This window comes from Camellia sinensis, chromosome 15, assembly GCF_055761805.1.
Source record: "Camellia sinensis isolate YWXY chromosome 15, ASM5576180v1, whole genome shotgun sequence".
Lineage (NCBI taxonomy): Eukaryota > Viridiplantae > Streptophyta > Magnoliopsida > Ericales > Theaceae > Camellia > Camellia sinensis.
Window position 1 is genome coordinate 106,760,610 of NC_138975.1, and position 17,926 is coordinate 106,778,535.

At 38.1% G+C, this 17,926-nt stretch overlaps 1 protein-coding gene and 1 pseudogene across 2 annotated transcripts in view; one reads left to right on the plus strand and one right to left on the minus strand.

Moving 5' to 3' along the window:
• The window catches only part of LOC114318326 (protein IQ-DOMAIN 31), a 180,485-nt gene that overhangs the window by 8,433 nt on the left and 154,126 nt on the right, over positions 1-17,926 (plus strand). The gene's annotated exons all lie outside the window — the stretch shown is intronic.
• Positions 85-6,475, minus strand: LOC114298658 (ABC transporter A family member 2-like; annotated as a pseudogene). The gene is made up of 16 exons (XR_014356291.1): positions 6,028-6,475; positions 4,862-5,093; positions 4,421-4,626; positions 4,116-4,302; positions 3,878-3,972; positions 3,541-3,735; positions 3,248-3,369; positions 2,932-3,158; positions 2,565-2,682; positions 2,383-2,459; positions 2,151-2,240; positions 1,891-2,034; positions 1,512-1,805; positions 1,332-1,409; positions 1,026-1,202; positions 85-447 (listed from the first exon to the last, which is right to left on the minus strand). The product of XR_014356291.1 is annotated as an ABC transporter A family member 2-like (transcript).

The following is a 17,926-nucleotide window of genomic DNA, read 5'->3' on the forward strand; positions in this document are numbered from 1 at the left end:
CCTCTAAACATTGCTCCTGGCAAATTGAAGTAATTCCATCTATATTTCACTATAAATCTATTATCACTAATTTGATTTTGGCGACAAAAATGTATTACAACAAAGAACACCCAACACTTGGAAAAATTGGACCGCAAAAGTTTCTTCAAAAACCTCTAAAAACTATTAACACACGGCACCCATTGTTCTACAATGATATCTGGAATTTCAAAATTCTTACAAGTTTAGCACAATTCCATGAACCGGTCCTTCATGGCCTAATCTCGTGGGAGGAGATGGAAGTACTAAATTATGAACTTTATTAGGGATTGGTGTCTCATCTGAGTGCCCGATAATGCAGAGGTTTCCATTGGAGTCTTGTCCCCAGTATATCTTTACCATCAGTCCTCTAGGGTTATGTGGTGATTCTGTTCTAGGAATTCCTATATGCTTCACTCCCACTGGTATCTGTATAAATCATTTCATCAACAACAAAAATGACCCCCCAAAAAAAACGAGAAAAAAATAAGAGATATATCAATTAGGCATGTATAAGAATCATGATTGAGCCAGGCCGATCCACAAAATTAGTGCCCAAGCCCACAATGGGTTTTTTTTTTCTAACGCTATAGGGTGCGGGCCAATACTTACGTGCAAGCCCAGACAGGCTAACTATCCAATGGGTTTGGCCTAGACAGGCTAACTATCCAAGCACACAGGCCAAACCATCAGATTACCTCTCACTTGTCAATGGGCTAGGCCGTCGAGGTTAACCCAATGATTGTGACAAGGATTTTTTATTTGTTTTTCCTCATTTTCTACCTAGCTTGAGGTTCAGACTAATAGGCTGCCTCTCAAAAGTCAACATGCCACATCACATGGATCAACAGACCAAGCCAACTGCGGGCCAGGCTTCAACTCTGGGCCCAAGCTTAGCCCAATTCTCACTTGGGTCAGGCCAAGTTGCAGGCCTTCAGGCTAAATAATGAGCGTTGATTAATTTCTTTGTTTCTCATTTATAATAGAGGTTAGAGGCACCTACTTACCAACATTGAAGTCCCTGACGTCAAGGTCAGAGTTACCAAATTATTCTCAACAGTGGCAGTTTCTAGTGCTGCTTTGCTTGCAACATTCAAGAAGACTTCTTCAAGAGTTGTGAGGCCGAGTTGTATGTCAGCTATACCAAATTCACTTTCCCTTTCTTGTAGTTCCGCAAAGAAATTCTGATACAAAAAATTCAATTGCAAGAAAATGCATATCAAAAGGAAGGCAAAATAGACTGGGAAACTTTTTATTAGCATTTTGGCTAGAAACTCGAATTGAATTGTCCGAATCAAATCATGAATGCTTACCGTCAATAAGTGCTCCTCGTTGGCAATGACATAGCTGAGGAAGTAGTTGGTCTCCTCCTTCGGCACCACATTCAAATGCTGTCAAAATAATCCACAAGCCAAAACAAAACATTCCACGGCAAAAAAAAAAAAAAAAAGAAAAAAAAAATTTCCCAAAACAAGCTCTGAAACCGAACTTACAGGTTTAAAGAACTTCCTTAAAGTTTCATGGCGTGTTTTAGCAATGGCTTCCTCTTCGGATGTAGTGGTATCGGTGAAGCTCATATTAGCAACTATACCGGATCCAAACCTTGACTTCAGTCTGATGGAGGTTCCAATGCAGCAAAGTGTACCCTTTGCCACGATTCCTATTCGGTCACTTAAAATGTCAGCTTCTTCCATTGAATGTGTAGTTAGGATAATAGCTCGCCCTTTCTTTGCATTCTCAATTATGTCCCAGACATGCCTCTGAGTTATTGGATCCATACCGGTTGTCTGCACAATAAAGTGAAGTTTCCATAGCCAGATCAAGTAAACGAGCATAGATATATGAAGAGCAATGATCTTCTAATTTGTTTACCGGTTCGTCTAAAATGACCAACTTTGGGTCACCAATAAGGGCTATTGCAACACTAAGGCGACGTTTCATTCCTCCGCTGTAGCTACCAGCTCTCCTTTGGGTTGCTTCGGTAAGTCTGACCTCTGCTAATGATTTCTGTGCAACCTGTTTATGAATAAGCATTAGTCTTAGAAAAACATTTGATAATCTAGCCAATCAATTCTGACTATTAATTTAGCTCATCTAATTGGAAGAGAGTTTGCAGTTTGTTGAGCACGCACCAATTTGATTGAAGAATCTGGCAGGCCTTTGATACTGGCAAAAAGGTGGAGGTGCTCTTCACCAGTCAATATATCCCAAAGGATATCAAACTACAAAAAGTGGAACAAAATTAGTCTCACTTTTTGACCCTTCCTAGACCCTACGGTAACAAGAGTGCCTCGTGCACTGGCTGCCCTTTTTTATGGTTTGAATACTGAAGAAAAATATTAAAAAATGAAGGAAAAAAGTTACCTGGGGACAGACTCCTATAATTTTCCGGATATTTGTCATGCCAACAGAGCTTCTAACAGAATGTCCATATATTAGTGCTGTTAACAAGATACTTATGGTTAGTTGGGTTGTTCCTCACTTTATCCAAGCAAGCCAAGTTAGTTGTAACTCATGAACATAAAACTTCAAATAAAACCAATTACCATCTCCACTTGTCACGGGGGCAATGCCAGTCAAACAAATAATTGAAGTGGTTTTTCCAGCTCCATTAGGTCCAAGGAGGCAGAATAGCTGATCCTTTGGAATGTTCAACCATACGCCCTGAAGATTGCATTTATGTTATATGGTTATTCTCAGCAGAAAGTCTTTCCTCCCTCAACTTGTTGTAGTGTTTGGACTAGTTAACATGATTCATGCTAAACAATGAAGTTACAAGCACATTATTCTTCTTCTTTCATGGGGTGTAAACAATAAATTTAACTATGGTGTTTACAATATAGTGCTTTATCTCAACCTGACCAAGTAGACACTGCCGGGTACTAAAGGCAAAAGGTAAAAGAAGATGTTTACCTTAACAGCATGGAAATGTGACTTCCTTGTTAACTTACAGCAACCGATCTCTATCTTCCCAGGATATGTCTTTACAAGCCCACGTATTTGAACTGCAACGTTTGGATCAACTATACCTTCCTTTGCTTGCTGTTTGACCGTGTTTTCCTCTTCAAAGACATCCTCATCATCTGGAGTTTTATGTTCAACTTGTGGGACTGAATTTAGGAAACTAAAAATGCTACCGTCTAAAGAAACAAAGATAAAGGGTGTCACCAAAACTAGCCAACAACAAGAGAGCAAAAGGAAATCCGATAATAATTTCAAATTCAATTACCTTCAACCTTGTTTCCACCTTTCCCTGTCCAGTACCCTGGGTTCAAAAAGTATATTGTCCAAGTAGAGAGCCAAAACAAACCAAATGCAGAATGTTGATCAAAACCATATCAAAATGCCATTCTGTCAAAAACATGGAACGGAATCAACTTCAATGCATGCATTGAGCTTTATTGGAGAGCAAGACCACAGAGAACAAAAGAAATTCAGATAAAGACATTCGTGGGATTACTTTTAAGTAGAAAGTATAAGAGACCAAATCATTCGAATATATCAGGCTAGCAGTAAACATACAATTGTTATCACACAATCTGGCACTGAACACTCAGATCGTTTACTCCAGCTGATCCCATCACATTTAGCGGTAGCAGTTGCAAATGCAAGTAACTCAATGGCTTTGGAAAGAAGATTTGGAGGGAAGAGTGACCACATGATTCGATATATAACAGCAACTTTCTTCTTGTAGGGAAAACCTGTTAATCGTAGCATCTGCAAAGACAAAAAGAGATCTGTTATGACCATTCAGTTAATAGCTCACTTCAGAATTTCGAAAAGGAGACCCAAGAACTCTTTCCGTTCTGTTACAACTATAGTGCAGATGGAAAAAAATTAATAGATAAATAAAACTTGCCTGACCCATAAAGCCAAGAATAAATATTAAGAAACCCATAGTTGTGGCTGCAGATGACCTTTGAATGACAGTTGACAGCGTGAAGGCAAAACCAAATCTAGTGTCAGGAGCAAGGGAAAGTAGATCAGCTATCAAAATCTCATACTGAGGCTTGCTCGAGTCTTGATCAGAAATAGGAAACCAAGTGTCTAGGCCTGAGTATGCAGATAGAAAATTTAGACTGGAAGAAAGAGAATTACCATACTGAATTGGAAGAGAAAGAACACAAGAAAGACAATTGCAAAGCTGTTGCGCGTGAAAAAGGGAAACTGAAACATCATTCCACAGAGAACAGTGAGAAGCGATGAAAAGAGAGCAAAAAGTGTCTCCCATGTAAGCCATGACAACCAGTAGGCAGTATCATAAAGACCCATCATAGTCATTGCCTGTGAATCAAATGTGATATGGAAAAAAAAACAAAAACAATAACAAATTATTCTGGGAATCAAGGACCAAAGAAGGCTAGTTTCTCTTAAGAACAAACATATGGTAACAAATCATTACCTGGTGAAGTTTGAGTTCCTTCTCAGTCACCAAAGACCTAATTTGAAAGACAAAACCAAACATTGCAATTGCAAGGAAAAAGGCTGGTCCTGCTTCTTGTATAAGCTTACTTTTTAACTTGGCTTGCTCATTAGGGTCATTAAGAGAAGCTCCCAATCCAGGGTGAGCAAATTTCTTCAGACTAACCACCCAGCTAAAGTTGGGATCTGAGCACATACAAAACCACAGAATACGCGGTATATTTAGCCAAATAAAGTTACATAAGTCCAGATATCCTCTGTACCCAAAATTCTGGGATCAAAATCTCTATTTCTCTATACTCAATGCACTCCCAGTTAAAGAAATTTGGATACAGAGGATCTTGTGCCAGTTTCAGGCATCAAAGCATCTTAATGCATATTGAAAACAACGGATCTCATAACATGAATCTGCATTTAATACCTCCAATTAAAGTCCTTGCTATTTCACGCTCAGCGGCTATTTGAAGTGGTATTTCGAATTTAAAAGTGGGATCTTCATTTTGATTTCGCTTGGCAATTTGAGTTGAATTGGTTTGTACACCATAGCTTATGACAGTTCTATTTCTTACTGCAAAGTGCAGAGCTCCAGGGCAATGCGTAGGATTGTTATAAAGCCATTCATCTACTTCCTTCTTTGCTCTAAATGATTTAACCTGCACAATTTTGTATAGGGTTATATATGTGATCATATGCACTGTTACGGGGGGGAAAGCATAGACAAAAACATTTTCCATGCTCACGTCTTCTTCAAATATCGAAGTTAGTGCGTTTCATGTCACCAATCTAGGCAAAAATGCTAGAGTTTACAGACAAGAAACTAACAACCAAAAAACATAAAATGGTTTGCATTTATCACTATTACTTGAGAATTTGCATACTCAAAATACAGAACCAGAGAGAAATTTTAAAAAGTATCAGCAAAACTATGAATACCACATCTAATCAATGTTTCTATTTGGTTTCGTTTTCAGAATCTGTTTTCCGAAAAACACCAAAAACTAATCTGGTGAAAAAAACAATTAACTTGAAAGCCGTTTCATTTTCATGTTATTTTGTGCAGAAGTGTTTTTTGAAAATTAGAAAACATATTTTTGACATTAGTTTAACCAAATTACTTTCTAATAATTAACAAAAAAAAAAAAAAAAAAAATGATTTTGGAAGCAAAACCAAACAGATTTAACTCAAACCAAAATAGAACTTTTGTTTTACTGTATCTAACAAATCCAAAATTCACAACAACATGCTATAATTACATGATGTAGCATCTTTCCCCCCCAAAACTTGTATCATTACGTAAGCTGAGTTCGCAAACTCAAAATACAAAGCAACAAAAGAAAGAAATTTCAGAAAAATAAGAGCCAACATAGGACTAGGGAAGTCACTTATTAATCGTGGATTCAGTTGATAGTGTTGAACTTATTAATCGTGGATTCAGTTGAGTTGTTTATTGTGAGCAATTTGTAGCCCCTCTGCATTGGATTTCTGTCTCCGCCACTTAATACAAACATCATCATCCAACAAATCAAAAATTCACAAAAAAAAGAAAAAAAAAAATGGAAAATTAGAAATGAATAGGACGATGAAACCTTGTTAGGAGGAATAGGACGAGTAGGACGAGCAGGATTGTTATTCATAATTCGGTCGACAATGGATACAATTAGAGCGGTATCATTGCCGCTCCAAGCGAAGTCGAAACAGGGGAGAGTGATGAAAAACTTGTCCTCGCAGGGAGGAGTTGGAGGAACGAGAAGAGGCTGGGGATCGTAGACGGAGTTTGGTTGATTGGCTAGGGCTTGACTGATGGCGTAGAGGAGGAAGACGAAGAAGAAAGGAGAGAGAAGTTGAGCAATTGTGGATCGCCTGTTACGCCATGAAAGGATAATGTTCTTCAACAGAGCTTTGTATTGTTGAATCAACAGACCCAATCCACTCTGCAACTCCATTTCTCTCTCTCTCTCTCTGTTTTTCTGTTTTTTTTTTCCTCTCTAGAAATCTATGGTGGGGGATTTAGGTCAGTTATAGAGAGGGGGTCGATTCCATTTTCAAAGGCCTTGCTAAAAAAAACGCGCGGTTTATACGTCTGGTGTATGAGAAGATGCTCGGTTGTTTTAATAAATTAAATTTTTTATGTTTAAGATAATGATTAGATTTTTTTGTAATTGAATGTGATATTTATAAAAGAAAAAGTGAAGCGATTATGAATTTGATGTAATCTTTTATTTTATTAATTATTTTAACTTATTTTATTTTTTTATAGATTTTAGCCTGAAAGAGGCTAAAATTTTTCTTGGTGTGCTTCACCAATTGAGTTGTAGAAAAAATAAGAAATCATGGTCCACTCTGTCCACGTTCGCAATGAGCTAATTTAGGTCAAGTTTGGCAACCCAAAAATAATCATCTTTTTATTTTTTTTCCATCACATCACATCACCTCTCTACTTTTCTGCATATCTTTTCGTAAAAAGATAAAAAGTGCACTTATTTAGGTCATCCCAAACAACTCCTTAACATGACTATTTTTTTTTTGTTTAAGATCAACTTTGCATTTTTTTAAAAATATTTTTAGTAGTTGATTTGATAGGTAGTTTTTTAATAGTTAATTTGATAGTTATGAGAGAAAAAAATGAAATGATTATGATTTGATGTGACATTTTGTATTATTGATTGAATTAGTTTGTTTTGTCTAATAGCTTTGGTTATGTGAAAAACATTTTTTTTAAAAATATTTTGTGAATAAAATATATATGTTTTTATATTTGGTGGTGGTGGTAAAATGAGGGTGAAGATGGTGGCATGATGATAGGATAGTGGTAAAAGTGATAATAGCAATAGTAGTGGCTGTGGTGACGGTGGAGGTGAGAGGACTTGATGGGTCTTTGCCCGATCCAATGCTTTGCTATGCTCAAGTGAGTCCGGATCTTCTGCCATACATTCCTGCCATATATTCCTGCAGTGCTATACAAAATGACGTCGTTTTGTATTAATTTTTTTTTATTCAAAAAATAGATAGACTTCCTTGTTTCCCTCCTTTTCTCTTTCTCTATGTCGTGTTTTCCCCCCTTTTCTGAGTCGTGTTTTACCCCTTCTCTGAGTCGTCCTTCCCCCATTTTCTCTTTCTCTATATCGTCTTCTTCGCCTTTGCACCATCTATCTGAGTCAGTGAACCCTAACAGAGAGATAGAGGCATCGTGAGAGGCGACTGAAAAGGCGGAGTGAGGCACTGACGCGAAAGAGATGGAGGAGCAGCGCGATGGTGAGTCCGGCGGCGATGCGATGGCGGGAAGGCCACATTGCGGCGACAGCGAGGTGTATTTCATCATCTTGCTGTTACATATATATATATATATATATATATATAGATTTGTTTCAGATTTACCCATTTCAGTTTGATTCATAGAAAAATGATGTTATCTTACTGTTATATATATATATATATATGTATATATATGTATAGAGTTTTTTCAGATTTTAACCCATTTCAAATTGATTCATAGATGGTTGTTATTTATTCACAAGTTAAAATCTGTATCTGTTGGGGATTCATAGATATATATGTATATATACATATATGGTTGTTATTGTTTGTTTCAGATTTGTTTTGATATATATGTATATATGTATAGATGGTTTATTAACCCATTTCAGATTTTAATCTGTTGCCTAGGTTTAATCTGTTAATTCAAATCCAGATTTTAATATTTTTTATTCAGATTAATTCAAATTTGATTCAGATTAATTCAAATTCAATTCAAATTTTAATTCAAATTGATTCAAATTTGATTCAGATTAACCCATGTTAATTCAAATTTGATTTGAATATAGTTGATTCAGATTTTGATCTGTTAATTCAAATTTAGATTTTTGAAATCAATTAATTCAAATTTTTTCATATGAAATGAGTTTAGTCAGTGAAGTAAGTCAGATTTTTTCATATGCAATTTTATGTTCTATATATATAGTTAATCACATTGATCTATTTTCAGATTCATAAATTTAGTTATGGATTCATATAATTATATGGTTTATATATATAAATTGTAGGTAAATGTGATTTATATATATGAACCTGCAATTAAGTATAAATGTGGTTTATATATATGAATTGTAGGTAATGGAAGAAAATAATATTGTTGACGATTGTGGTTGGAAGCCGAAAGTGGGAATGCCATTTGACTCTGAACAAGCCGTATATGACTTTTACAATACGTTTGGGGGAAAGGTGGGCTTTAGTATTAGGAAGGCATATGCAAACAAGAACAGACAGAAGGAGATAACATCACGCACGTTTGTATGTTACAAAGAGGGAAGTCGGGGTATTGACAAACGAGATCCACTTGTCAAAAATCCAAGACAAGAGGTAAGATGTGGTTGTGGCGCCGGATTTAGTATCAAGTTAGATAGAATATCAGGAAAATATATTGCTTGTGATTTTGTTGAACATTATAATCATGATCTTGTGCCTCAAGATTGCATTCATATGTTGCCATCCCAAAGAAAAATTTCTACCACCCAAGCAATTGAAGTAGAATTAGCTTCACAATCTAGAATTTCTCTTAGGTCTGCTTATGAACTATTTGGTAGGGAATCTGGTGGAAGAGCATCACTTGGTTTCACCAAATTGGACTAAAAAAATTACCTAAGATCGAAGAGACAAAAAGGTTTGGAATATGGGGAAGCGGGTAGTGTGCTGCATTATTTCGTAAGAAAACTGTGGAAAATCCATCTTTTTTTTATGCAGTCCAATTAGATTGTGATGAGCAAATAAGTAATATATTTTGGGCTGATGCTCAATGTAGACGTCCCCGAACGCCCCGGGAGGGTTGAGCTCCCGTTTTGTTCATTTGGGGTCACTACAGCTCAGGACTCTCAAATTGTCACGGTTCTAAGTCTGAACCAAAGAGTCCAAATCTGGCAAATCGTTTTGAGAAAACTAATTTTTGAAAGAAGTGCCAAACATGGACTGCTTTGCCAGATACAGAGTCGCCACCTAAATATTTTATTTTGGGGAAATTTAGGAAACCCTGACTCGGTGCCAAAGGCCACGTGTCCGTCATCACCAAAGTTGCCTCGGCTCGGGAACTTGAGTACGATTGGGGAAGGTCACTTCGTGAGCACCCCCGCTCGCCCGGTCAAAGATCGGCCTCTACTAACCGTGATATCAAGTTTTGAAAATATTGTGTGTCCTTATTCCGGTTATTAGCCTAGGTTACTATGTGATGCGCACAGCATACAAGTATAGACTGGATCACTCGAATTGGAAGAAAACATTTCATGTTTGTTTTTGGAATATGGTTTGCTACTCGCAAGTAGGCTTAAAATGCAGATTTTTCCACCCTCGGGTGGGCTTAGAAAAGATGGTTTTGCCACTATCTAGTGGGCTTAAAACAAACAGTTGATGATTTATTCCAATCCAAGTAACCCAACCTTCACCCACAGGCATTCAGGCAGTTATATCACATAAGTAAATGGCCTCATGGTAAGCATGCTATTCATGGCAATCACTCACACGCATGCAAGGATGCTAAAGCATAAAACTCACCGAGTACTCCAAGCCAAAAAAGAAGCTAATTAGAAATCTATGCATGATCCTAATTATACAGAAGTGCCTAATGCAACACATGCAAAAATGCAACTATAGCAGGCTCGACTATTCTAAACATGGCATATGAGATGCAACAGCTAACAAGTATTCAACTTTGAAATTAAAATACAAATGCAGTTAGTATGATGTGCCGAGCCCGGTGCATGCAAAACAGATGAATGATGCAAATATGCTGTCATACTGTATGCTAATTGAAACATGCCCTAATCTAACCATCATAAGCAGGTAAATAAAAGGGAAGAAAGATGTGGGGTTGGAAGACATACATCACACTCACGTACACTTATTACAACATTGCCCTCGCGCAGAGGGTCCGAATAAATAATACAGTCCCAAATGAAAGAATAGTACAGTCCAAATAAATATTACAGTCCAAATATATACAGTCCGAATATAAACAAATTCCTAATTAATTTACAAATTAACTAAGAAAGCTGTAAACTGGCATGCAAGCCAGGGACTGCCTTGATTCCATTCCGGATGATGAATGATGCATGCCCGGGTTGCCTTTGCGCGGAAATCCATGACGATGCCCCAATTAGCCTCTGTTTGCACCTATTCTTGAAATGCGTGCCAAGCTCTGAAAATTTGCTGATTCTTCATTTTGCTGCAACAGAGAGCAGGAAAGGGGCATGGCAATGTATTTTCACAGATATATGCATGCCTCGATCCTCGTGCCACCAATCACGCATATCGATGCATGATGGCCGAGGGGTCGAATTGTGCAGTTCAATGTAGAATGAATGCACATATAAACACAACAAGAACCTAACTCCATCATGGATAATCCGGAGTGTCGGTGATTGGGAATTGAGACACGTTCCGTCACTCGGAGTACGAAACGTACCTCGTTTCCCGTGCCCGGGCTAACTCCTATCCCGAATACGATGCAATATGTATGACATGTATGAAATGCAACTAAGATACAATCCTAACATACACAATGTTATGGAATGGCATACACAATGCAATAAGGTAATACACAACCGAGCATACACAATGCTATGGATGAAATGGCATACGCAATGCAATAATGGGCTTACACCAACATGAGTGAGCCTCAGCCACACTCACATAGGAGGCCATCAGATGAAAATAAGACAACTCGAAATGCGTGCACGCGTGCACGCAAACCGAGGACCGGCCCTTAGGCACCGAAATGCCACTCTAATGAGACATGGCAAAGATATGGAATATGGCACATTATAATGCAAAAATCAGAGGTAAAATGAGATGCAAAACAGCCCCGAAACCCGGTAAAATGAAACCCGATACATGGAACGAGCCCCGAAACATGGATTTTGGCGCATGAAATGGCCTATAGCTATGCAATGCATGCATAATTTGAACATGAGATGAAAAGACAGAAGCAAGGAAGCCCCTAGATAAGAATTTTTACAGTTCAAAGCATGGCCAAACAGCAAACACAAATAGGGCAAAAATAGCATGCAAAAATGGCCCTAAATGTGAGATAATGAAACAACTCGCAGATGCTGACCCCAAACAGATTAGGGCCCTTCAACAAAGTTGAAGAGGGGCCCAAAATATGATCTTTTACAGTTTATGGCAAACCACAAAAACCAGCACAGGTATGGATAAACTCTCATGCAAGAAATGGGCCAAAAGATGGCCAAAGAAGCAAGTGGTGGTTTCTGGCCTTAAACACAAAGGGGCCCTTCAAAAATGTTGAAGAGGGGCCAAGAATAATGTATTTTACAGTTGATGGCCGCACCCAAAACAGTATGCAAATATGTCCAAAATGCTATGCAAAATGAGGCCAAAAAGAGAGATATAACACAAAGTATATAAAAGATGCCTCAAACCATGAATGACCCTTAATGAAACATGAAGAATGGGCCAAAATAAGACTGTTTTCAGTTCTAAAAAGAGCCCAAAAACAGAAGCACAATAGGCTAATAAATCATGCAAAAATGGGGACCAGAGAGGGGTATAATGACAAGTGGCACATGGAGGTCCCAAACAGTGATGAGCCCTTCTTCAATGTTGAAGAGGGGCTCAAAATAAGCCTATCTACAGTTTACATCATGCTCCAAAACAGATCATACACAGGCCAAAAATACTATGCAAGATTATGGCATACAAAAAGGATAATGAAGCAAGTGCACCAAGGGGGCCTCAAACAGTGAGGGGCCCTTAAACAAAAGTGAAAAGGAGCTCAAAAAAATGCCACTTTCAGTTAGGGCCGGAGCTCAAAACAGCAAGCATGCATGGCTAAGAAATGATACAAGAATAAGCTCAAAAGAGTGGGAATGGTACTCACCCTTGAAGACCAAACTTTGGTTGCTTCTTGGCTTGAGAAGTGGTGCCTCCTAGCTGCTGGAAAGCTCCCCAAGCTGCTGGAAATGGAAGTGGTGGAGTGGTGTTAGGTGATGGTGTGAAAATGGGGTAGGATTTGGGTGTTTTTGAGCTTGGAGATAGAGATGGAGAGGGATACAATGCAAGAGGCTCTTAGGGAATTTTTTGTAACCCTTGGACCAATGTTGGAGGCCAAGTATATAGACCAAAGAGGGGGAGAAAATGAGGGAAAAATTGGGGGGAAAACAAGCCAAGTTTTCCCCAAAAGTTGTCCCCGAATACAGGTTTTTTGGAGGGAAAACAGATATACAGCTGGAATATACACACTGCAAGGATCATGGCCGGCCAGTTTTTGGAGCTGCAGGTGGCCGGCCGGCCACCCCCCATGGCCGGCCGGCCAAGGGTCAAAAAGGTCAAGTGAGATTAATGGCCGGCCACCACAAATTGGTGTCCTCCCAGGTGTCCTCAACACAACCCTGTGGTTCAAAATTGTCAACTGTAAAATAGGAGAGAGAATAGGCCATTTTTAGGAAGGGTTCAAAAGGGTCAGGTGGAATTACTGGCCGGCCACCAACTTTTGGTGTCCTCCCATGTGTCTACAACACAAATATGTGGTTAAAAGTTCAAGAAAATGGCCCAAGGGTGTTCAACATTGGCTTGAAAGTGAGAAAAAGCGGGCATCGGAGGGCGCCGGAGGAATATAACTGGTTGCTGAAATAATTGCTGGCCTCCCACCCTTCTACGGCCTTCCTGGGGATGAAACAAAGGTACCTGCCAAAAATGAACGAAAACCGATGCAAAACGAATGTTCAGGGGCCAGAACACGCAGTTCGGGGCCCCGAAAACTGCCTATTAAGCACCAAAAGTGGCATTCGACCACGAAGTGGGTCTCTCAGACCTCATTGTCCCTTAAAAGGGAGTAAATAAGATGCATGCCAAAAACTGGGGCAATAAGAGATGGTTAAGCGGTCCCGAACCGAGGCACACGGCCTGACGGCTCTAAAAACCGGGAACCGGGCTCCGAAATGGGAAAAATGGCCTACAGCCACAAAATGTAGCCCACGGCCACTGAGAGATGGTCCACGGGACCTCTCCCTCCCCTCAGGAAAAGAAACAGAGAAAACCGAGCCTGGTTCGCAAACCGAGGCCAAGCACAAAAGAGTCCGGAAGTCCGGAGGCAAGGCTCGCAGCCGAGACTCTGAAACTTCTGGATGAGCACGATATGCAGTATCACCAAGCGCTCAACTGGTGACGTCTGAGTCTTAAGGTCGGTCAAAAATGGGGTGTCTACACTCAAATGATCATGGACAATGCTTAGTTCGGTGATGTAGTGACATTTGACACTACTTACAAACTAAATAATGAGCATAGACCTTTTGGATCATTTGTTGGATTTAATCATCATCGAGAAACAGTTATATTCGGTGCAGCGTTGATGTATGATGAGACTGCTGAATCTTTTACATGGTTGTTTCAAATTTTTTTGGAGGCAATGTCAAACAAAGCTCCGAAAACTATTTTCACAGATCAAGATGTTGCGATGGCTAAGGCCATTCCAATTGTCATGCCCGATACAAACCATCGTCTTTGTACGTGGCATTTGATGCAAAATGCTGTCAACCATGTAAGTTCTGTTTTCGATGATGTAGGGGTGAAGGGTGTGTTTTCAAAATTTATGCATGACATTGATGATGAAGAAGAATTCCGAATACAGTGGGACCAAATGCTTGATAAGTATGATGCATTCGACAATCATTGGTTGGAGCAGACTTTTCGCGTGAAAGAGAAATGTGGATAGCCATATATTATGAATTCTTGGGCAGCTGGAATGAGTACTACTCAACTTAGTGAATCCTTTAATGCATTTCTGAAGGATTATCTGAATTGTGACCATAATTTGATGGAGTTCTTCAAGCACTTTGAGAGGGTGCTTTATGAGAAGAGGTATAAGGAATTGGAAGCGGAGTATAATTTGTTCCAAAAATTACCGAGGGTTTCAATTCCAACTGTGATGTTAAAGCAAGTGGCAGAGATTTACACGAAAACTGTTTTTGAGGAATTCCAAAACGAGTATGTGCAGTCTATTGTAGCATCCATTATAGGCACTACTAATGATGGTGAGAGCACCAAATTCACAATAAGAACAATGGTAGATGGGAAAAAAGATAAGATTGTGACAATGGATAGAGGGGGTTGTTTGAGTTGTAGTTGCAAGAAGTTTGAAGTGAAGGGCATGTTATGTCGACATTGTCTCAAGGTGTTTAGAGATATATTCAATGCAACGGAACTTCCTCCACAGTATATACTCAAACGATGGACTAAAAAAGCAAGGGCTGAACGAGTGAAAGATAGACGTGGGTATGAAGTGAAGGCTGATGTCAAATTACATCAAAGTGACTGATATCGGTCATTAATGACCATGTTTAGAGCAATAGCGAGTAGAGCCGCTGAAAGTGAAGAAACTTATCAGTTGTTAGTTTCAAAAGGTAAAGAATTGAGTGTAATGGTTGAAGACAAATTAAGTCTCCACATTTGTGGTCAAGTGGAGGTAACTGATTTGAGAAATTCGTCAAGCAACGCATGCCCACAGAGTGATGAAGTAGATTGTCCAATCCAAGCTAAGGGACTGAAGAAAAGAGAGTCAACTAGTAAGGGAAGAAGGAGGATCAAAGGCGGGATGGAAAAAGCTATTGTAAAGAAGAAAAGGATGCAATTTATTCAGGTTTGGACATGACAAATTGCATACGATTAAAATACAGTAGATTAGTAAACTAAAACATTGATTTTATTTAGTAATGACCCACTTTCATTAAGGTTTTTCGTTGTGTGTAGGGTGGCGCTGATTATACTCCCCAATGTGAATCTCAGCCTCATTTCCGCTTGGGTAATAATTCTATTAAGGTAATATTTAATAGTAATGTGGTCTTTATATGGTTAGTTTGATGAGTTCATTTCATTAAGTTCGTTCATTATATGGTTAATTGTTGTTATGTGTAATTGGTTTGCTTCGCAATGTAGTCGGGTGGTACTGTTTACACTTCCCAAGGTGAATCACAACCTCATTTCGTCATGGGTGGTAATTCTATTCAGGTATTTAATGGGTGAATCATGGGTGGTAATTTTATTCATGGGTGAATCACAACCTCATTACTGTTTACACTTCCCAAGTTGGGTTGCTTGGCATTTAATTATTTTTATCTGTAATTGGTTTGTCTGGCAATGCAGTCGGGTGATGCTATTTATACTTACCAAGTTCAATCACAATCGCGTTTCGTCATGGGTGGTAATTCTACTCAAGTAATAGTTTTTTGTGTGCAAGTTTTTAAGAAAATGTTAAATAATGACCATGTTTTTTATTCAAATATTTTGTTTACATAGTTTCTATTGGTTGTATTTAGGATCATGGTCTTGGTGTCAATTTTTCTCAATCACAACCTCGTTTTGTCATGGGTATTAATTATAATAAGGTAATATTAATGTTCAATGATGTTTCTTTTGTTTTTAAAATTTTTTGGTTATTAATCTTTTTTTTTTGTTTTTCGTCATGGGTATTAATTTAGGATCATCGTCATGATATGTACATTTCTCCATCTCAACCTCGACCTCAAGTTCTTATGGGTGGTACAAGTGGTCCTCCTCTTACGTATGGTACATATGATGTGAGTTATAATTAGTGACATAGTTTACATTTAAAATGTAGTATACATTGTAATCGAAGTTGAATACATGGTTTGGTGTATTGCAGGGGAATAACACGGCTCAGTCAATGCCTTCTGTGTATCCCACTCACAGATCTTTTCAGGGGTTGCTTCGAGGTACAAGTGTTGAAAACTTTGCAGTCCATCTCTCGCAAGCGTCACATAGTCCTGCTGACAGTCATGTAGATGGACATCCCTGAGAATTTTATTTTATCTTCATTTGTTTTGGACAAATGTATTTTGTGTTGGACAGATTTATAATGATGTGGATAGATTTTGACAGTTTTCTTTTATTTTGGACAGATTTGGTATCATGAATGTTGGACAGATTTGGTTGTGCTATTTTGTGTTGCACAGGTTTATAATGTTGCGGACAAATTTTGAATGATATGGACATCCTATGGATAGTTTGCTTTTATTTTGGACAGATTTTTTGGTTTTGGACAGTTTTTTTTGGTTTTGGACAGATTTGGATAGGTTTATAATGATCTGCACAGATTTTTTGGTTTTGGACAGATTTGGACAGGTTTATAATGATCTGTACTGATTTTTTGGTTTTGGACTGATTTTTTGGTTTTGGACAATTTTTTTTGGTTTTGGACAGATTTGGACTGGTTTATAATGATCTGGGTTTTGGACAGATTTAGACAAGTTTATAATGATCTGCACAGATTTTTTGGTTTTGGACTGATTTTGGACAGTTTTGGTTGTCTTATTTTGTGTTGCACAGGTTTATAATGTTGTGGACAGATTTTGGAATGATCTGGACAGATTTGGACAATTTTTTTTTGTTTTGGACAAGTTTTTTTTTTTTTTTTTTGGACAGATTTGGTTTTGGACAGTGTTATTTTGTGTTGTCTGCACAGATGTGGATTCTGGACAGATTTGGATACATGTATACTGTTTTGGACAGATTCGGTTATGTTGTGGACATATTTGGTTGTGTTATGTTGTGGACAGATTTGGTGAAGAACAAGTATGACTTGACCAATAATAAGAATATAAAATAATGAAATCTGTCCACAACATTATAAAATAATGAGATCTGTTCACAACATTATAAAATAATGAAGTCGTCAAGCATAGGTAATTTCAGGTAACGTCATTGACAGAAACAAAAAAGAAGCACATCACATTCGTCAAACGTAGGTAATTCCATTAAGCTTTACATATCAACATTCATAGTTTAAGGTGTACAACATTCATAGTTTAAGGTTTACAACATTCATAGTTTAAGGTCTACAACATTCAAAACCCAAATACATCCACCAAAAAAAAAAAACAAAATACCAAAAAAATAACTAAAAGGTTACATTCACTTCAGTAGTGCTATTAGCATGGTAAAACCAATCAACACTATGGCTGTGAACATAAACAGTTTCATAGCTTCTTGGTTTGCTTCAACTCGTTCCAATTTATTTATAATTTGATTGAGTTTGTCAACATCATAATCATAGCCTCTCTCATCTTCATTCTTCATATGACTAGCTTTACTTTTCCTTTGGCTATCTGATGCATTCCCAGTCGAAGCCGGTCCCCACCCAAAGAACTCGCACATCCTATTTGGACACTTGAAATACAGCCTCCCTGGATTTTTCTCTGATTCTGATATGAACACTGCAACTTTTTTTCCACAATTGCATCTTTGATTTTGCAAATATCCAGCATCAATGTTTGAACCCATTGACATTGACATGATCCTAGTAAGAGCATTTTCCACAATTACAATCAGTCCATTAAGACAACATTCAAACAAAGCTGTAAAATAAAGCACTAATCAATGATATAATAACCATTTGTCTAATAAACATTGTCATTTTCATGTTCATGTTAATTCTTAATGTTATATTCATGTTCATGTTCATCCTAG